The 23184-nt window shown below is 39.1% G+C and overlaps 1 pseudogene; it reads right to left on the bottom strand.

Moving 5' to 3' along the window:
• Window positions 1–19736: 19736 nt before the first annotated feature.
• On the bottom strand, window positions 19737–22646 carry LOC123836430 (epithelial splicing regulatory protein 1-like; annotated as a pseudogene).
• Between the last annotated feature and the right edge of the window lie 538 nt (window positions 22647–23184).

Here is a 23184-nt window from a genome sequence, read left to right as displayed (position 1 = left end):
TGTTGAACTGCAGTGTGACATACGAGGGCTGACATTTCGTTTGTGCGATATGGTTGTCTTTTCTTAAAGCTCTTAGTGTCTGTTCTGTGCCTGTGCCATACAAGTTATTAAATTGTCAGACATTAGGGGCGCCTGGGTGGCTCAGTCGGCTAAGTGGCTGCTTTCGGCTCAGGTCATGATCCCAGGGTCTTGGGATTGAGCCCCGCACCGGGCTCCCCGCTCAGCAGGAAGCCTGCTTCTCCCTCTCCCTCTGCCTGCCACTCTGCCTACTTGTGCTGTCTCTCTATCTCTCTGTCAAATAAATAAGTAAAATCTTTAAAAAAAAAAAAAATTGTCAGACATTACCAAAACCTACTACCAAATGGAAAACATGGAACTGTAGGTCATGAGTTTGTAAATCTGGAAATTATAAATTCAGTAACAAATTCTATATTTCAAACTTATTTCCACATCACCTAATTCACAGACATAAAATAGTAATTATTTATAGGCTTCATTTTTTAAAATGTTTGCCAAATATGACAGTTTGAAAAGAAAATATATTCCTATCGATAATAGGATTTTCTCAGGAAGTAAACTAAGATGACTATAAGAACAATTTCATTATCTTTAAAATGCAACAAAAAAGCCTGAAAATTTCCTTTTCTGACATCATCTATATTTCATTATATTCATTAATAATTCATGATCATGAAATATATTTAACATCATGAAAAATAAATAAGTTAAATACCTTTTAGGATTCTTACAGTTCTTTTTACTAGGAAATAGTTTGAAATATTATGATATAATATTTTTATTTCTACTCTGTGCATGAGGGAGGGATTTTAAGTCATTTTTTGACAGTTTACCAAATGTATTAATGATTCTACTTTATGAGATGGTTTTTTATATAAAATTTCATTTAAATATGTGATATATAAAAATATGGACTAATGTGTTACTTAAAATGTTAGCAGAATATTTTCACAATTTAATATTATCTTTTCCCTCCCTATTTTTTTTTTAAAGATTTTATTTATTTATTTGACAGAGAGAGACACAGCGAGAGAGGGAACACAAGCAGGGGAAGTGGGAGAGGGAGAAGCAGGCTTCCCGCTGAGCAGGGAGCCTGATGTGGGGCTCGATCCCAGGACCCTGAGACCACGACCCGAGCCGAAGGCAGACGCTTAACGAATGAGCCACTCAGGCACCCCTTCCCTCCCTATTTTTGTGTCATGAGTCATTAAGGAAAGATTAAGAATATCTACAGCATTTTATATAGTTTCTATTTAAAAGTATACTGATACCTTATAGTTGATGAATATTTCCCATCTTTTCTTTCTGCCATACCCTCTCCTGTCACAATGCTGCCAAGTATACACAAAAAGCTCAATTCCATTATTGCCAAAAACAGCAAGAGGAAAACAAATATAGTTGACCCTTGAACAACACAAATTTGAAGTATGTGGTTCCACTTATATGCAGATTTTTCTTCAATAAATACAATACAGTACTATAAATGTACTTTATCTTCCTTATGATTTTAATTTTTTCTCTAGTTTATTTTATTGTAATATTGCAGTATATAATACATATACAATATGTGTGCTAAACAACTGTTTATGTTATCAATAAGGTTTCCAGTCAACAGTAAGCTATTAAGTAGTTTTTGGAGAGTCAAAAGTTATATGGGGATTTTTGACTATGCGGGGGTCAGTGCCCCTATCCCCCTGCATTGTTCAAGGGTTAAGCGTCTGCCTTCAGCTCAGGTCATGATCCTGGAACCCTGAGATCGAGCCCTAGGATCAAGCCCTGGGATAGAGCCCTGGGATTGATCCCCGAATCGGGCTCCCTGCTCAGTGGGGAGTCTGCTTCCTCCCTGCCCCTCACCCTGCTCTTGCGCTCTCTCTCACTCTCTCTCTCTCAAATAAATAAAATCTTAAAAAAAAGAATTCAAATGGAATGACTATTGTATCAAAATAATTTGTACATAAAATATATAAATTCTTTGTATTGTCAATGGTTAAGAATGTGAACCCCTCAGTCAGACTACCTGAATTGCAGTCTGCATCCCAATAGTAATAACCATATGACCTTTCAAAAGTTCTTTAGGCTCTCTGTGACCTAGTTTTGTCATCTTTAAAATAGAGTAGTTTTTAAGTTTTTAAGGTGGATTAAATGACATAATACTTGTAAACAGAGTTTGGCACAAAGCATATGCTATATGAGTGTTTATTAAATATATATATATATATAATTTTTTTTGGAAAATAGATCTCATACCAAGCATACTTCAGTACTATCAGTATAAAGGACATGTGAGTTATGGGGAATGGTTATAATTATCTGTGATTCTTTCCCTATCACTATAAACATAAATTTAAATATAAATAAGAGACAATGGCACATTTACAATTTTTTATATATATAGTTGTATGTCTGATACAACTAACCTAAAACTGATATATCTAATAATCTGACTCTCTGAGCCTCAAAATATAAATTCATAAATATATAAATATATAGTCATTTTAACTTTTCTACATTTCAAAGAAATATCACTATCCCAGGGTTTCATGTAAAATGATTACACATTATTCCATATGATTTTAATAACACTAACAGGTGGTTGAAATTGAAAATATTGTTAACCATACTTCACTGATGAATAAAAACTCTAAAAGGTTGTAGCAAATTAGGAGTGGATCTAGACTAAAATTCCCTATTGTTTCCATTATAGACCCTTAACTATTTCATTAATATGTATCTCCTAAAATTATGTTGATTACAATCTTCCAACATTTTGCATGGGAATCAAGAGAGGAGGGAGGCATGGATAGACAAAATTTAATTAGAGAAAAATAAAGGTTACCTGACTTCAATATTTTAAATTAATGGAGATGGAGACTTAATTGTGGAACAAGTGAAGTAAATAAAGGAATAAATGAAATAGGTTCTCAAAACAAAACTGTCTCAGATTCCAGCTGATGCAGTAGTTTTCAACAAGGGAGGTGAGGGAAGAAGAGTTGAGGGAAGGAGGGACAAAGAATTAATATCTCCTCAGGACTCATTTTTTGACCCTTATATTGAATGAGGGCAGAATATCGTTTTAGTGGGTAGAATCCAGAAATGTTAAGCTTTCTGCAATAAATAGGACAACTCCTAACTACAAATTATTGCCTCACCCGAAGTTCCAATAATTCTTCAAAACTGACAATTTTTTTCTAACAGATTTAAGGAATGTGAATATTTTGTGGATTAGGAATTTTATAGAAAGTATTTTACCATACATGCTTAATTATTATGTTCTTCAAAATCTTTATAGTTCTGCATTATTCACTAATACTTTTCACAAGCAAGTAGGAAATATTTAGCTTAGAATTTAATTTCCTCTAAACTTCTGATAACTCAAAGAATTGGCAATCCCTTCTTTCCTAATAACTCATCTGTACTTGAAAGAAAGAAATATGTGTACAAACCTTTAAAGGTCCCATTAGAAAATTGCAACATTCTATACAACCATTGTTGGCATCATTTTTACCTGTGTTACCTCTCTCAGAGTGATGTATAAATGTGTTAGGCTGTGAGTAACAGAAATTAGAAAATAATGCTTAAAATAAGAGAGGAAGTTACTCTCAAATAATGAAATGCACAGTTGGCTTTTTCAGGCCACCTCAATGATGTTATTGATTTCCTACTTGCTTCCATATATGTGCTTAGCCATCCTTGGGTTTCCATACTCAAAGTAACCTCATGCTTACAAGATGATCCCTAGGATTCTCACCATCGCATTTGCTTTTCAGGCAGTAAGAAAGAAGAAAGATAAAATGACATATGTCAGTTTGACTTAAACTCTCTCTGCTTTTTAAATTCCTGATTTTCATGAATAAAAACTACTGTTAAAGCTCATCGACCAGGTCTTAGTTACAAGCTAGCCCTATTTGTACACACCATTTGTACAGCCTATTTGTACATTCTTTGCCAGGCACATTCCACTTCAGCAAAATCAGCTTTCTGTTGGTGAAAAAGATGAGAATTGATAAAGAAAGGGCAAACAGCAGTTTCTGTCACAAGGATTAAGGACAGTGATTAGATAGTTCTGAGTAGATGAGTTTAAAAAAAAAAAAAAAAAAAAAAGAACTGTGGAATCAGTTAAGGGAGATGGGTCACCTGGCATGGAGCTCAGGTCTCTGAATGCCAGGAGAAATGCAGGCGGGCAACTGCCATGACTGGGCAGGTCTGCCAGTTTGTTGTTATGATCCAAGCAAACAAGACATCTTGGCAATGGAAATATTGGCTCTAGAAAAGATCATGTCTGCAGTGCTAATTGGGTTTAGTTCAATTTCGAATGATAAGAATCCGGTCATATAATCAAATTCTCTGTACAGCTAGGATCTTACCAGTCACAATTATATATCTAACTTTTTTTTTCATTTAAATTTTTCCTACAGTGAAAATTACTTTAAAAATGAGTTTTTCATCCAAGAGTCAAATTAACAAATTTTCTATTATTTTTTCAGCATTATGAGAAGAAAATGAATTAAACACATTTCCTCAAAAATTATTTACCATCCATCCATATGTAACAATCTTGCATGATTTCAGACATCTAAGTAAACAGAGTCAGAATTCAAACCTATTTCTGTCTCAGGCCAACTTTCAAGTATTTAACCACTATACTCTACTGTAATTTCTCTAGGACTTTGCTGAACTGCAATTTTAATGGATACAAAGTGCCTGGATGATGAACAGGGATCAAACTGCACTTATTCATGCATGAAAGCACATGGGAAACTACATTTAAACCTGGGCAAAAATCACTATGACTGTCATTAGCAAACTGCTAGGCAACTCAGATGGAAAAGGGACTTAAGCCACAAATACAGGGAAATATTAAAAGCAGGAGGTTTCTTGGAAAAGAGTATATAGGAGGACTACTTGTGGAAAAAGTGATTAGAATCACTTGAGCACAGGGGCACCTGGGTGGCTCAGTCGGGTTAAGAGGCTGCCTTCGGCTCAGGTCATGATCCCAGGGTCCTGGGATCGAGTCCCACATCAGGCTCCCCCTGCTCAGTGGGGAGTCTGCTTCTCCCTCTCTCTCTCTGTCAAATAAATAAATAAAATCTTTAAAAAAAAAAAAAAAAGAATCACTTGAGCACATTCCAAAAGTCAGAACAAGGTCTAGTTGCTGGAATCTACAAATAAATTGACTTGACCCATAAAATCATCATAGATACTCTAGGACATCAAGGATACTCCATCCTGGGGCTGCATAAACAATCTGAATAAAATATATTGTATTTATTTGTTTGCTTATTTGTTTATAGCAAGAATTCATGTGAAAGATTAGATATTTGGTCTAGCCTCTCACATTTTCACTAGTTCAGATATTTTATCATTTCAATGAACTATCTAGTTGATTGGCATTTGGAGGGCTGTAGGGAGAACAGAAAGTTTGTTAAAGAGAACACTGCTTTCAAAGTATAAATATCATTCCAGTGTAATCAAACTTACGTGGGTGTTTGAAAGAAATGCTGATTCAGGAACCCTATCTCAAACCTACTAAATAATAATCTCCAGAGTGGACACCTGAAACTTTTTATGAGTTCACAAGACAATTCTTTGTACACAAACAACGGAAAAATGTTGGTATTGAGGACTGACATTCTTCTATTTCTTGTTCATTGCTTTTTATGATGGCAAAGGTGTTGCATTTTAGTCTCTTTCTCACTCTCCCATGCCAGTTGATTATATCACTAATTATTAACAAGGCACCCTTGACTACTGAACCCAGATTAAGCCTTAGGATCCTTCTCAACTCTATACTCAGCAAGACTTATCAACTGGCATGACACCTGTCAACTTGATGCTAATTTTCAATAAATATTGATAGACTTTGGTTTAATAGAATTACTACTGTACTTACATACACTTGGTCAAGGATACAAGTCTGAAACTCCTTAATGGTCTCCAAACTGAAGAAAATGGGTAAAGGTCTAATTTGTGTTTTCTTTCTTGGTAATAAAAGAACATTTACCCCTAGCCTAAATGTTGAGCCTTAGCTAATTAAAACAGCCCTAGTCAGTTATCAACTAAATTCTCTTTACTCTTAATTGAAAACAAATCTCTGAGTCTGTGAATAGGCAGTGTTGGACACTGAAGGTCCAGATTTACAGAAAATCAAGAACAGGGTCAGGACTTTGAAAAATCCAGGATCATGTGCAAAACAGTTACAGGCATGAGATACTAAGTGTATTGTGAGCAGAAACAAGTCTCTATAGGGAAGCGGAAATATTAAAAAAAAATGCAAATGTGAGTGACAAGCCACCAGTTCCAGTCATTCTATGACTTGACTATACATATTATACTCCATTTCTTATTTGTGGGTGCCATTTCTTGCATATGGGTGTTTTATTCATTGTTAAAATCATTTTTTCTATCAACTAATTTGAGTAGGTTTTCTTTTCCTTGCTACCAAACATGCTATGAAAAAGACAAAATTTTATATTTATTGAAATGAACTAAACCCATATAAAAGTAAAAGGTACTTATGTTTCAATAGAGGTATGTAATTTCTTTGCCACTGAAATGTAAAATATATATATTCAGTAGGACATATTAGTTTTTCACACTTGGGCAAGATGTGACTGAAAAAATAAATCATGTGATTTTAAAATCTAGATATCAGTTATATTACTTCAAAGAACTTTAAGAGCATGGGATGGGGTAATATAATTCTTCTTAACAGATTTTTAAGCATGAAAACTTCATTTAACTTACTTAAGCCAAGTCAAGGTCAACCACTCATGTGAATTATGTGCATTACACTTAGAGTAGGAAGAAAAATCATATTGGTCAACTTCTCTTTATACTAACTACATTCTGATTTAATAAGTAAAATTTAGGAAACTTCTAAGACTCACATGTGCATTAATAAAAATAAAATTTCAGTCTACAAGACTTGTGAGTACCAATATCCATTTGCTTTTATATTTAATATATTAATTCCCTTGCAAAGTGAAATATAACTATTTGATTCTGAAATCAATTGATTTCCATCTATAACAATTATTTGGTGATAGTTTACATTTCCACCAAGCCAGTTAGTTAATACATTATAACTACCATTGCTTTAAGTTGTAAAGTAATATATATTCACTCTGTGAAATATTTTAAAGTAGAAGATGTAAAAAATACATTTCAGAGCTACCCAGGAATAATCTTTTCTTCCTTTACGTCTTATCCATGTCAGAAATATTACCACATGTACACAATTACTTAAGGGGATATCAACATTGTTATGGAATAATATTGTATTTCAGCAATTAGAAGGTTAGTTAAAAAAAAAAAAACAGTACATCTCTAATATTCTACTGGAAAAACACGGTTACCTCTGTGCTACCAGCATACTTTTCAAATAGCATTCTTAAAAATAAATGTATGGTAATCCCTACCTTCTCCTAGCCCCTATTCACTCTTGACCCTAACCTTCCCATCATGGCTAACAACAAAATAATTCTGGGAGGGTTAGCATGCCCTTGCTAAGAAAGCAAACAAACCCTCTTTTCTTTTTCATTTCCTTCTACTTCTCACAGTATTACTCAATACAACAATCCAAGTCAGTCTCAATTTCTTCCTTTTCCTCACTCCATATCCAGGTCACCATAACATTCTATCTGCAAAGCTTTTTCAAGCTATTTTTCTACATTCCAGTGTAAGCCCTCAGCCCAGGAACCGTTATATATTATCTGAATTTTGAAACGAAATATTTCCTGAAAGACCACACTTTCCTATCCTCTCCAATTTGACTTTCACTTCCCTACTTACAACAATTCAGTAACTTCACATTTTGTTCAAAAAATAACAACCCAAACACATTTTCACTGTCTTTTAGGCCCTGCATCTCTGAATACTTTTTGTCTCTCTACATTCATCACATACTAAGTTCAATTACTTAATTCATCCAGGACATCACAGCCTTAGCTGTTTGAAGACTGCTATACATACCTTTTTCTTTCTTTCTTTCTTTTTTTTCCCTCTTTTCTCCTGGAATTTTTTCTCTGCCGGGCCAGTTTTTCCTCATTGTCCAGCACTTGCCCTACCTGACTTGTTCCCAGAACCATCCTGACCATTCTTTCTACAGTGGGTCTGTCCATACCCGTTAACCTCCATCTTGCCCACTTTTTTGTTGCTTTTATAGCATTTATTTTAGTTACTAAATACTTATGTTATAGGATCATTTTAATCTATTCCCAAAATTGAATGTAAGTTCCCTGAAGGCAAAGATTATTTCTGTCTTGTTCATTCACACTCCTCTAGAGTCCATCATAGTACCTGTTGCATAATAGATTCTCACTAAATAGCTTTTGAACATATAGTTGAACAAATGACAACTGCTGATACTTTTGTGTGCTCATTCCAGCTTTTTCCTTGCTTATATTTTAAATAGTTTTGTGGTCATAAATACTATAATATATGTACATTTCTATATCTTAAATGTCTTCTTGAGATATGGAAATGTAAATAAATATAAAATGCAGTGTAAAATATTAGTTATACTACCAGGTTCGAACAACACATTTTTAGTTTATTTTCTCATAATGTGTTTCCTAGCCATATTTTTTTTAATTTTCATTTTTAAATAATTTTAGAATTAGACGATTTGCAAAAATAATGTTCTCATACATCCTTATCCAGATTCTCCTGATGTTAACATCTTATATAACCACAGTGCAATTAACATTCATATGATAATGTTAATTAAATTATTACTTTATTCTAATTTCACCAGTTTTTCCACAAATGTCCTTTTTCTCTATTTCTGGATCTATTAAGGATACAACATTGCATTAATTGCTATGTCTCTTTGATTCCTCCAATATTTTTGACAGTCAGTCAATGTCTTCCAAGACCTTAATATTTTTGCAAAAATTTAGTCATATATTGATTCTGTAGGATGTTCCTCAATTTGTGCTTGTCTAATGTTTCCATAAAATTAGATTGAAGTTTTAAATTGGGGGCATAAACACCACAGAGATGATGTGACTGAATGGGGGTTCAAGATACCAATGAGTCTTTCTTCTTCTTTTCTCCTTCCTCTTCTTGTGATGAGAACATGGAAAATTTACTCTCTTGGAAACTTTCAAATATGAACTACAATATTATTGATTACAGTCACCATGCTGTACATCACATTCCCATGGTTTATATATTTTACAGCTGGAAAATTGTACTTCCTGACCTCCTTTACCCCTTTCACCCACCTCTAAGCCCTCTCCCTTCTGCCTACTGCCATTCCGTTCTCTATGAGATATGTTTGTTCATTTCCTTTTGGGGTTTTGTCTGTTTTTAGATTCCACATATAAGTAAAATAATACAGCATTTGTCTTTCTCTGTCTGACTTATTTCACTTAGCACAATACCTATATGGTCCATCCATGTTGTAATTTATGTCTGAGTAGTATTCCTTTGTATATATACCACATCATCTTTATGCATGCATCCATCAATGCAAACTTAGGTCATTTCCATATCTTGCTATTGTAAATAATGTCTCAATGAACATAGATGTGTGTATATGTTTCTTTCAATTAGGATTTTTTTTTTCATTTTTGGGGGATAAATACACCGAAGTAGAATTGGTGGATTGTATGGTAGTTCTTATTTTTTATTTTTGAGGGACCTCCCTTCTGTTTTCCATAGTGGCTACACTAATTTACATTCCCACCAATAGTGCACAAGCATTCCCTTTTTTCCATATCCTCACCAACACTTGTTATTTCTTATCTTTTTGATAATATTCTAACAGGTGTGAGGTAATATCTCACAGTAGTTTTGATTTTCATTTCCCTGATCATTACTGATGTTGAGCATATTTTCATGTGCCTGTTAGCCATCTGTGTGTCTCTGGAAAATTATCTATTCAGATCTTCTACCCATTTTTTTTAAAGATATTATTTATTTGAAAGAAACAGAGATAGCGAGAGAGAGCATGAGCAAGGAGGGGAGGGAGAAGCTGACTCCCCGTCGAGCAGGGAGCCCGATGTGGGGCTCGATCCCAGGACCCCGGGATCATGACCCGAGCCGAAGGCAGACCTCAACCAACTGAGCCACCTAGGCGCCCCTTTTCTACCCATTTTTAATGGGATTTTTTTCTTTGCTATTGAGTTATATGAGTTCTTTATATATTTTGAATGTTAACACCTTATCAGATATACAATTTACAAATATTTTCTCTCATTCAGTAGTTTGCATTTTCATTATGTTAATGATTTCTTTGCTGTGCAGATGCTTTTTAGTTTGATGTAGTACCACATGTTCATTTTTGCTTTTGTTGCCTTTGCTTTTGGAGTCAGATCTAAAAAAATCACCAACAAAATTGATGTCAAGGACCTTATGGCCTATGTTTTCTTCTAAGAATTCTATAATTTAAGGACTTATACTCGAATCTTTCATCCATTTTGTTAATTTTTATATATTATATGAGATAGGTGCTTTGTTTTGTTTTTTGCATGTAGCTGCCCAGTTTTCCCAACACCATTTATTGAAGAGACGGTCTTTTCCCCATATTCTTGCCTCCTTTGTCATAAACTAATTGACTGTGTATGTGTTGGTTTATTTCTGGGCTGTCTATTCTGTTCCATTGATCCACATGTCTATTTTCATGCCAATATCATATTGTTTAGATTACCATAGCTTTGTAATATAGTTTGAAATAAGGAAGTGTGATGCCTCCAGCTCTGTTCTTCTTTCTCAAGATTGTTTTGGCTACCTGGGGTCTTTTGTGTTTCCATAAAATTTTAGAATTGTTTGTTCTGTGAAAAATGTCTTTGCAATTTTCATAGGGAGTGCATTGAATCTATAGATTGTTTTGGGTAAGATGAACATTTTAAAAATAATTCTTTCAATCCATGAGCAACGGTATCTTTACATTTATTTGTATATTCTTCATTTTCTTTCATCAACGTCTTATAGTGTTCAGTGTAGAGGTCTTTGACCTCATTGCTTAAATTTATTCCTAGGTATTTTATTATTTTCATGTAATAGTAAATAATATTATTTCCTTAATTTCTCTTTCTGATAATTTGTTGTTAGTGTACAGAAACCCAACTGATTTTTGTATGTTGATTTTGTACCCTGAAACTTTACTGAATTTCCTTATTAGTTCTAACATTTTTTTGGTGGCATCTTTAGGATTTTCTACATATAAAATCATGTCATCTGCAAAGAGTGACCAGTCCTACTTCATCCTTCCCAATTTTGATGTCTTTTACTTCATTTTCTTGCCTAATTGCCCTTGCTAGGACTTCCAAAACCGTGTTGAATAATGTGAGGAGAGTGGTTATTCTTGTCTTGTTCCCGATTTTGTTCCTGGAAGCTTTTCTTCTAAAATCAGGAACAAGAACAAGAAATGAATTCCTTTAGCTTTTGCTTGTTTGGAAAACTCTTTATCTCTCCTTCAATTCTGAATAGTAAACTTGCTAGGTATTCTTGGTTGGAAGTTTCTTCCTTTCAGTACTTTGAATATATCATGCCAATTCCTTCTGACTTGCAGTTTCTTCTGAAAAATCTGCTGATGGGGCACAGTAGAGCAAAAACAACAGTGACTAGAAGCAGAACAAAAGTACACCCTTCTTGGGCACCTGGGTGGCTCAGTTGGTTAAGCGACTGCCTTTGGCTCAGGTCATGATCCTGGAGTCCCTGGATCGAGTCCCGCATCGGGGGTCCCTGCTCGGCAGGGAGTCTGCTTCTCCCTCTGACCCTCCTCCCTCTCATGCTCTCTGTCTCTCATGCTCTCTGTCTCAAATAAATAAATAAAATCTTAAAAAAAAAAAAAAAAGTACTCCCTTCTTGCAGGCCACCAGCCACGTGGCTTGAACCAGTGTGTGCATCCACTGAGACAAAATGCAGAAATAAATTTATAACATTGTGACTGCCAAACGGACCCAGAAACATCTAGTTAATGTCCATTATTTTATGGCAAAAGCAACTGAAGGGAAGTGACTTGCTCAAGGTTCATTTTACTTGGAACTTACCATGTTTTCTGAATCTGAGTGTCTCTTTCCTGCAACAAGTTAAGTAAATTATCAGCTGTTGTCCTTCACATAAAGTTTTCTGTCCCTTTCACAAGCTGTTGTCCTTATGGGAACCCTGTAATGTGAATGTTATTTATTCTATTTGATGTTGTCCTATAAGTCCCTTAAGCTGTCTTCACGTCTTAATTTTTTTTTTCCTTTTTGTTCTGTTTGCATGAGTTCCACTGCCCCACTTTTTTGAGATGACTGATCCTTTCTTTACTTCATGTAGTCTGCAGTTGTACATCTCTAGTGTATTTTTCAGTTCAGTTATTGAATTTGGCTCTATGACTTCTGTTTGGTACTTTCTTATATTTTCTATCTCTGTGGAGGTTCTCTCTGTGTTTATCCATTCTCCCAAGTTCGGTGAGCCTCCTTATGACCATTACTATGAACTCTTTATTAGGTCAACCAGTTTTCTCTGTTTCATTATGATTAATTTTTTTCCTGAGATTTTACCTTGTTCTTTCATTTGGGATATATTGTTCTGTTTCCTTTTTCTGCTTGACTCTTTATTTCTTTTCATCTATTAGGTGAAACAGCTATCTCTTCCAGCCTTTTAAGAATGGCCTTGTGGAGGAGATAAACATTATTGTTTGACATTGACCTAGCTCTTGGTTGTCTCTCAAACCTTTGTGTTTGTCTAAGCAGACTGACTTGTCCTTGATAGGTCTCAGTTGTTAGGGTGTGTCAGTCTTCCAAAGGGAGGGATCACAGTCAGCACATATTTTCAGGGTGACTTAAAGCCAGACCCTCAGGCAGGAGTTTTTAAAGTATATAAATATATACAGTCCTGTGGGGCCTCAATTGTAAACCCTGCTGACCTCCATACCAGGTGATCTGAAGGTGTCCACTGGGTGGCAGTTACAAAAATCAGGACTATGGACAAGTACATAAGCTCCTTTCCGGCAAGTACCAGTGAGCTAGTGAGGCAAAGGTGGAGTGCAAAGATGGTATTACTGGGCCTACCTTCCCTGAGACCAACTCTATAGCCTCTAAATATATAGAAAGCCTGAAGCCTGCTCTTCAAGATGAAGCTCTTAAGACAAGTAAATAGCCCTTTTCCACAGAAGGAGTCAAGATGTGTTTCAGTCTGCTGCCTGTGCAGTGCCCTGGGAGTGGTAGCCTGACAAGAATTGTCTCGCCAATCATTACAGTCCCATGGGATCTAGGAATATAAGTCTCCCTGGCCATCAGAGCCAGGTGATCAAGGAGGGCCCCCTCTGCAGACCATGCATGCCTGCTGGATTTAGTGAGGCAGAGGGAGAGTACAGAGTAGGGCACATCCTCCAGCGTTAGCAGGGCAGTGGAAGAGTACAGGACCAGGTTTTAGTAGGGCAGTGGGAAAGAGCAGGAACTGCATGGACCCAATGACACAAGGTAGAAGGAAAATGAAAATGGTGCCCACCAGCACCTTTGTCCCTGGAGAGAGTACCAACAAGCAACTGCCCTTCTGGCAGACATTTTAAATTGGCAAAATGATCCTCTTCACATACAGTTTAGGAATTTTCAAACTGCTGCTTTTGCACTGGGCCCCTGGAGTGAGTCTGTGTGCACGCCTTTTAAGAGCAGTATCTCAGTCCCCTACAAAGCCAGATGTTTGGGGGGTTTGTCTCTGGTCTAAGTCCCAAGGGTTGGGGTGCCTGATGTGGGGCACAAACCTCTCACTCCTCAAGGAGAAGATTCTGATTTGTGACACCTTTGCTGACTGTGGGTTACTCTGCCAGGGATGGAGTTTTTGGTGAAACCAGATTCTAGACTCTTCTACCCATCCTGATGTGGGCCTTTTATCATTTGTTATAAAGAAGCTTTTCACCTAGTTTTCAGGTCTTTTTCAGAAGGAATTGTCATGTGCATCTGTAGATTTGGTGTGCTGTGGGAAGAGATGTGTTCAGGATTTTCCTATGCCACCATCTTGGATCATCCTCTATCATGACTCTTACTGCTGGAGAGCTTAATCATTTGGATAAGGTTATCCAATCCATCCAATAATAACTCATCATCATCATCATCATTCTTCCTTCTCTTCCTCCACAAATGGTTATAGCTTTGACCTTTACACTTACCCTTTTTTTCTATTATGAACCTTATCAGTTTCTGGTACCACAGATGTTCCAGAATTCATATGTTAAGGGCAATATATATATATATATATATATATATATATATAGTCTATATATACACACATACATACACACACACACCAACATATATAGTTGTTGAGATGTATATATTTTCCTTAATATGAAGAGGCATCAACATCCAACAAAAGAAAAAAAAAAACTTCATTTTCCTTATAGCAAAATCAACAGCCAAAATAATATTGCATCATCAGTCTCTTCAAAAGCAACCCAAGAAGAGCTAGGTAGAAAACTATCCTATGCAAGTGGCAGTCTCACTCTCTAAGCAAGGGATAAAGAGGAATTTACTCTACTTAAAAAGGAGAAAAAGACCATTAATTGCTCTTATCACTCCTACCTCTTTTTTTCTTTTTTTTTTTTTTTTTTTTAAGATTTTATTTATTTATTTGACAGAGAGAGAGACAGTGAGAGCAGGAACACAAGCAGGGAGAGTGGGAGAGGGAGAAGCAGGCTTCCCGCCAAGCAGGGAGCCCAATGCGGGGCTGGATCCCAGGACCCTGGGATCATGACCTGAGCTCAAGGCAGACGCTTAACGACTGAGCCACCCAGGCGCCCCCCTACCTCTTTTTTTCTGAGTTGCCTTAGAAACAGATAGGAAAGAATCTTTAGGTTAACACTTTGGCATATAAATTTATCTTTCTAAGGGAAGATAAGATTTTTCACAATCTAAAGATGTCACCACTGTCCAGGATCCCATCGCTTTTGAAATATAAATACGTAGGAAGATAATACTCTAATCCAAATGTCCATCATAGAATGCAAGTACCTGGGTCTTTGGGAGATAAGAGAGAAGGGTTATGGGTGGAATCAATTAGTTTCATCACTAAAAAAAAAAAAAAAAAAAAAAAAAAGAAAACAAAAACAAAAAAACAAATGGCCATTCATCTGTTCCTCATTGCATGTGAAATATAAAAACTATTTTAAGGGAAGTGAAGGCAAACATTCTGTCTTTATAGCATAATATTTTCCATAGCTCAGGAGGCTAAGGTTTCTATGATAACATCATGAAATCTAGGGAAGATTTATTTTGCATTTTTTTCCTACACCAGGGCTGGAGTCATAGAGCTCTCCAAGGAGTACTGCCAACTTTTATTGAATGATGGTAGTTAGAAACCAAGATTGGGCATCAAGTATGCTCCTTGCTACCTGAATGCCACACTTCTAGTCCTCCAACTTAGTAGACAGTGGCAAGAAATATGTGTGTATATATACAAATATATGTATGTATACTAACCCATGTACACATATTCATCTATATTTTATTTCCATGTATAACTTGTTCCCTCCTTTCCTATCTCTATTCATCTATCATTTTTGTTTTGTTTTGTTTTGTTTTTTAATCCACAAGTGCACATTAATCCTTCCCACCTTGTTCCAATACCACAGGGTTTCTTTTAGTGTTCTTCCTTTGCTTATTTGCAATTTCATTCTCTGACAGTGAGTAACCTGGGTTATGTTTTTGTTTTTAACATTAACACTATTTTTGGGTACAATAATTTTTAGTATAGCTAAAAAATACTTAGAGGGTGCCTGGATGGCTCAGTTGGTTAAGCGACTGCCTTCGGCTCAGGTCATGATCCTGGAGTCCCTGGATTGAGTCCCGCATCGGGCTCCCTGCTCGGCAGGGAGTCTGCTTCTCCCTCTGACCCTCCCCCCTCTCATGTGCTCTCTCTCTCTCATTCTCTCTGTTTCAAATAAATAAATAAAATCTTTAAAAAAATAAAATAAAATAAAAAATACTTAGAAAAAAATAAAAAGAACCTATACTTACCAATATTCCCAATTAAAGGTTAACCTACTCTTGGCTTTGCATTTAAATCATTAATAATTACTTTTAGTTAGCAATTTTCTTGGCTCAAACAAGGTATCTACATTTAAAAAAATATGTACTCATCTGTTTTGTGTATGTATGTATGTCTGTATTTATTTATTTATTGAGAGAGAAAGAGTACGTGTGTGTGAGCAGGGAGGGTAGGGGCAGAGGGAGAGAGAGAATGTTAAACAGACTCCACACCTAGCCCAGAGCCCAGGGCGGGACTTGCTCTCACAACCCTGAGATCACAACCTGAGCTGAAATCAAGAGTTGGATGCTTAATTGACTGAGCCACCTTGGTGCCCTGACTGGGAGTATCTTTTATTTTTAAGCTACATATTTAAAATTAGTATTTGCAAGATTATTTTTTGCTTCTCACATTTGTCCTCTGAAGCAGAAGTAAGCATTAGAAAATGGACAGGTTCTATTTCTCATGCTAGGGGCACACACAGGGTTTCTTTCAGTTTGGGAACCATCATGGTTCTTACTTTCTAGAACACTTGAGCCTGCATCAACATTGAGCGTCTAGCAGCTTCCTCTGAATCAGGACAGAGATCCCCATATTCCCGAACAAAGTAGCCAATCTGAAGGACCTGTGCCATAGACAAGAAAGAAGTCTGCCTCCTTAGCTCTGCCTCCCCATCATCCAAAAGAAATGCAGGTGGAAGGTAGGGGCAAACTTTCAGTCATAAAGTTATCAAGTCACTGGAGAACGCAGTAAAGCAAACCTGCAGGCTGGTGTCCTTGTTGTGAGAAACAAAATGCCTTCTCCAAAGTATAAACTTCCTATTTATGATTTAAAAGGGATGCTTTTGTAATGATTTATCTAAACAAGTGAAAGACAGTTGCTCATTACATATTATCCAAGTCTAGTTTTTCTACTTTAGTATTCACACCAAATCAAGCTTTAAAAATATAACAGATTAGACTGGGATGTGTAGATTTTAACAGACTAGAAATTGCAGAATGTGTATGCCACTTATTGACGTAGCACTAGGCCCTAGGACTCCATTGGTATAAATATCCCCTTTGCATTTTAACAATAACAGTAGGATTAGAACAAAGACATTATCATAGTTTCTCACACTGAATTATATTGTCTTTCTCTGTTATAAATCAGCTTACATAGTTTTGCCCCATTTTCTATGCATTTTGTCTTTTAAATCACCTTTTACAAAATATATACTAAATATATATACACAAAATATATATTAAAATTAGAAGACAAATGCTTAGAGGAGCAAGTCTTATGAATTATCTTTCCTTAGGTTACTATTGGCAATTGGAGGGATCATCATGGATTTTGAGTGGACTGACCAAGCATTTCCATTTCCACATGCTCAGGGATGGGAAAAACGGGAAACTCTCTCTCTTTTTTTTTTTTTTTTTTTTTTTTAAGATTTTATTTATTTATTTGACAGAGAGAGACACAGCGAGAGCAGGAAAACAAGCAGGGGGAGTGGGAGAGGGAGAAGCCAGCTTCCCGCTGAGCAGGGAGCCTGATGCGGGGTTCCATCCCAGGACCCTGGGATCATGACCTGAGCCGAAGGCAGACGCTTAACGACTGAGCCACCCAGGTGCCCCAGTAAACTCTCTTTTTTAAACATGTGGGTAGAGGGCGCCTGGGTGGCTCAGTTGGTTAAGGGACTGCCTTCGGCTCAGGTCATGATCCTGGAGTCCCAGGATCGAGTCCCGCTTTGGGCTCCCTGCTCGGCAGGGAGCCTGCTTCTCCCTCTGACCCTCCCCCCTCTCATGTGCTCTCTGTCTCTCTCATTCTCTCTCTCAAATAAATAAATAAAATCTTTAAAAAATAAATAAAAAAAATAAACATGTGGGTAGAATGGCACAGTTCTTTAGCTCTTCAGGGTATCCTTCCAACATTTTTCACTCAACTGCAACGATGATCCCACTAATGAATGCAATGGCTAATAAGACCGTCAACTCTGATTCCAACCAAGGTCACTGTCACCAAGCCATCTTTCTCAATTGTTGTCTGTGTCCCTCCATCCTCTTTCTCCATGGAGTAAATAGTTGCCACATGCAGGGTTGTAGTACTCTGACTTTCCTTTTAGGTATGAATGTGCTTTCTGGAGTTGGCAGACCCTCTATGTGAATGTCATACTCTCTGTAATTGTGCGCACCAGAGCACAGGCTCCAGACTCATAAGGCTTTTTACAGGCACCTGGGGTCACCATGCCATCTTCCATACCTGAAATCATAATATGACCTTCTGGCCAGACCATGCTAACTCCCTCTACCAGAATCCAGAGTGATGTGCTTTCTGAGATGAAGAACAGAAATGGCTCGGCCCACATCTTCTTGGTTTACTTGTTGTCTTTTGGTCCAAGCATCTAGCTAGCTTCTGTGCTAGGGAAGATTAAAAAGTTCTACAACCACAGGCCCTCACCTGGCAAAGCACAGGTGGATTTCAGAAAGAAAAAGCCCCTGTGCAGGTGGGGTCCCCAAGCTTCCTTCAGCCACAACAGCTGAAGGAGAAAACTTTGCAGTTGGGAGCTTTCAGAGCAGAGTCAGCATTTATCTCTCCCAACAAGGGTGAGGAGGAATCATGGTAAGGTGGTCTATCTGGGGCTCACTGGCCCACCTCTGGCTATTCGGCTAGGGCAAAACACAATGACCTTTAGGTAAGAGCCCAGCCTGGCCCATACTTTTTGACCTTGTGAGACCCTACACAGTCAAGCATGACTAACTTCTGACCTACAGAACTGTGAATAAATGAGTGTTCTTTAAGTCACTAAGTTGGGTTAAATTCGTTAGGTAACAATTGAAAACTAATACAGACATCCTATCACTGCCTCTTGGCACTAGGGCTGTGGCTTAATCTAATAAAATCTCAATAGCAGGATTTTGGCTTAACCAGATTAATTGTATAGTTGGTTGGGGGAGTGAAGGTGAGGTGTGGGAGGAAAAAAAGAAACTCAGATTACCTGGTGTGAAATAATGTGTGTGTGTATATATCTATCTGCTCCTGATTCCTGATGCAGAGCTCCTAAAACCTCTTGTAATAGAGGTGTTAGGTGAATCTTTTTTCCTAACATTTCATCTTTGATCCCAATTGCTGACACAGAGCTCCTAAGTCCTTTGCAATTTCCTGAGTAATAGCAACATCCAATATTGGATTTCTAAATCCTTTGGAATATCCTGAAGTGTCTTTTGTTCTAATGAAGTGACTTTTGGTGGGTTCTTCAATGGGGGCTGGTCACAGAAAGACCAAGCTATGACTAGAATCTTGGGACTTTCAGCCCTACCTCTCATTCCCCCTAGAGAGGAGAGGGACTGTAAGTGGAGTTAATTATCAACCATGCCTATGTGATGAAGCCTCCATAAAAAAAAAAAAAAAAAAAAAAAAAAATCTCAATTAGAATGAGGTTCAGAGAGCTTATGGGTTGGTGAGTACATTCACATGCCAGGAGGGTGGCACACCCCAACTCCACAGAGACAGAAGTTCCTGTGCTTGGGACCTCACTCTATGTACATTTTCACCTGGCTGTTCATCTGTATCCTTTATCATAGGTTTTATTATATAATAAACTGGTAAATGTAAAAACAAAAAACAAAAAACCAAATGTACCCCATCCCATGAACACAAAGTTCAATTCCTCATCTGAATACTAAAAGACTTCTGATCTCTTCCTTCACAGTTTGTGTGTGTGTGTGTTGTTGTTGTTGTTGTTTGTTTTGTTTGTTTTTAAGGACACTTCTGTGCTGTCATACTTTGTCTGTAGACTACATCTGGATAATGGCATCTCCTTATGGGTAGCCCTGATGATTCTATACCATGTGAACCCTGTGAGTTTGAGTATCTGTAGAAAACTCCCCCAAGAAAGTCCAGGATGCCCTCAATTGAGGCTGCATAGGAAAGATCTCAAAGGTGTATATGGTCTTTAACATTTATAGGAGTACAAACTGCTGAGGCAGCACTGGAATAATGGTTAGAAGAGAAATGAGAGGGACTGAGAATTGATTCATTACCTGCTAAACTTCAGCAGAGCAGCTCTTGAAGAGTTCAATGTATCTTTTACCCAACAAGTCCTTATACTTCCTCAATGTATTCTGTACATATTCCTCATGAACAAAGAAGACAAAAGCATTTCCTGTTGGCCTACTGTCTAGGGAAGTAACAAAGAAGATGTCTTCCTTCCAGTAATGAAAGACCACCACTTCATCAGTTGTGAGCACTCACATGCAGATGATGACGTTAGAGAGGAACTGGGCTACTTCTTTGCATGTACCACAAGTAAGAAGAAAATCATCACCTGTTGCTTTGTAAAGCTCAGTGTACTGGGTCTCCATGTGATATTTGAGCCTCTGCAGTGCTAGGTCTCTGTGCTCCTCACTTACAAACCTAACTGGGGCTTCTCTATTCCTTCCCCCTGGGCATTCAGACAAAGTGCTGTACTTCCCACAGCAATATCAGGTCATTTGAAGAATCATGCAACATCTTGATCTGGACTGCCATAGTAAACCTTGAGTCCTGACTACAGTGTTATCAATAAGTTCCATTTTGCTGCAAGTGCCACTTTGAAATTTGGAACTTACTATCTCTGGATCTGAAAACCTATGATTATAGGGCTCTGAAATCATTGCTAAAATTATATTCCCCACATCTAACTTGAGAGGTTCCATACTGGGAGACTGAACTATTCTCAAAATTTAAACACTGTGTCATTGTTGCAATATCCAGTTTATCAATATCAGATGAACCAGAGTAACAGTTCTTGAATTCTCTTCAAAGACAGAAAAAAAAAAGAAGATGAAGAAGAAGTATTCAGACAATAATACATTCTTCCTGGAAGCCATGGGATGTAGGATTTGCCTGACATGAGGTTGCCTATTAATATAGAGACAGAAGGAGGTTCCTACCCCAATGATCAGTTCCTTGCTCACTGACTGGTTAAACTGTCTCAGGGCTGGGTCCGCCTGCTGCTGGGAGGTTTTTGGCATGGATTTAGTTTCTTTACAATTTTCCATCAGTTCCAACTGATCCAGTCTAACTAGTACTTTGTGCCAGTTACTTTGTGTAATTGTTGTTGGCCAGATCCACAACTTTCCATAACAGCAGGATCAGCTCCTTCTCATTGGAGCCCAGCTTGACCTCTCAGGTAGCCCCAGTGGTGATCCCAAAAAGCACTATCAAGTAATCCAGAGACTCATGACAATAGGTGGGGAGAGAAGGGGCTCTGAGGTACTGAGTGGAGGTGGAAGTGAGAAGGAGAAAACCTGCGATAAAACCTCTTCTATGAGAAAAAGAAAGTGATCCCCTTCACTCCTTGCTACCCCTGGTGCAAAATGGTAGCTAACCACCCACGTCCACACCAGACTAATACTCCACACCCTGGGCAGGAAGCATGAAGCTGTCAGTCTCCAAGGGCCCAGGAGTGTTCTTAGGGTAAGTGGTGGAGTTGCTGGAGCCACCAGCCTCAGTGGGCTTTCTCAGGCTCAAGGGCCCTGCTGCTACATCTTCCCCTAAGGCCTTGGTGATGCCACCTTCTTCACCATCAGTGGCTTCACAGTGCTGCTCAAAGGCAGCTATAATCTCAATGAGCTTCTAGAAGTTAATGAGGCACCTGGACCAGGTAGGAGCCATCCTGGTGACCCACCTGAGCCTTGACAGCCTCTGTGGCCTCACTAGTCTCCTAAAACAAAAGTTGGACTAGTATGATGAGGCGGCCATCGGTGAAGGCTCTAGGGAAGGCAGGTTTTGCAGGCTTATCTCACCCAACCAGGGTGTCCTGCTTCTCAATGCCAGTGTGCCTCACAGCTGGTGCCCTGTGAGTACTAGGCGGAGCTAGCCCAGAGCCTCCTAGACTGGCGGAGCATCACACCCCTACCCCTGAGCCACTGGCTACTGCCAGCCCAGCCTGACAAATCCTTCTAGAAGACAGTTATGGCCAGCTGCACCCACCTCAGCCTACACCGACTGCACGCTGGCCTCCATGTGTGCCTGGCTGGTGGGGCACCCCATGGCCCCACCAAGAAAGATGCTGTTCCCCGGTTGCAGCCAGGTCCCTTAGGAGGTAAGCCCAGGAACCCCTCAGAACCATCCCCGGGAGGTACACAGGGCAGCCTCCCCTGTGGTTGGTGTCAGGAAGGCGGATCTCCAGGTAGCCCTCAAGCCCAGCAGAGCGCACAGCTCATCCCGCCCAGGTGTCCCATCCACGGAGAAAGCGCCCAGTAGCTCCTACCGTGTTCCAGCTGCAGGTGTGGAAGAATCAGCCAAGCAACTTCCAGGCGCCCCGAAATGGTGGCCACGCCCAGCCTGGAGAGCAGCCTGCTAGTGGGGCTAAGGCCCTCGGGTCAGACGGCAATAATTTGGAGGAGAAAACGCTGGAGCTGTTTTTGGTCAGCAGCAACTCCTGCCCTCGCACTCTCTCGCCCGCCGGAGCCCACCAGGCTGAGGTCAGCAGGTGGCTGTCGCCAAGTCCCCTGCTGGCCATGGACGCGAGACCAGGTGGTTCACCCACGGTGACCACTCCCTCGCTGCCTGTCGAGGGCGGCTGCGCTCTCCACGCCACACAGAGATGCCTCTCGGCTTCCTTCGAGCATGCGTTGCGTTGAAGCGCACCACTGCACTAAGGCGAAGGGGGACAGGCTGAGGCTCGCGCACCCGGGCCGCATGCGCGGTTCTCTACTTCCTCGCAGCACGAGGGCTTGTGTCTGGAGTGGTCGGGAGAGCTTGCGCACTACAAGGCTGTACCCATGGCACCGACATCCCTCTCCCCTTGCAGCTCCAATGGCAGGGGCGGGCGGGTGCGCCAGCGGCGAGTCCCTACCCACCGTCCCCTGGCACCATGGACTCCGCCGAGGGTAAGACGGACTTCGGCGTTCTTCGGCCCAACATCTGCATCGTGGACCTCACCCTCTGCGAGGGTGAATGTGCTGTTCACCCTCCCCGCAGCAGCCCCGGCTATCAGCAATATGAGGGCCTCAGCAATATGAGGAAGTCCCTGGTTCACCCCAATGCTGGTACTACCTCCCTCAAAGCCACTCTGGTAACTGCCAATCCAAGGAGGGTGGATGTTGAGGGCCAGGCCAGTGGGCAACTCAGAGTCCGGAGCGAAACCAGTGAGTGACAAGGGGCCCAGGTCCTTATCCGGGTCATCCGGCAGCCGGCTCCCTCCGTTTTCCCCTGCCCTGGGTCTACCTCAACCTGGCC

The sequence above is a fragment of the Mirounga angustirostris genome, unplaced genomic scaffold (assembly GCF_029215605.1).
Source record: "Mirounga angustirostris isolate CCGP_5_RB_7025 unplaced genomic scaffold, mMirAng1.0.hap1 SCAF_8, whole genome shotgun sequence".
Taxonomy (NCBI): Eukaryota; Metazoa; Chordata; class Mammalia; order Carnivora; family Phocidae; genus Mirounga; species Mirounga angustirostris.
The sequence above is the reverse complement of the archived record's forward strand: the minus strand, read 5'-3'. Positions and strand labels throughout refer to the sequence as shown.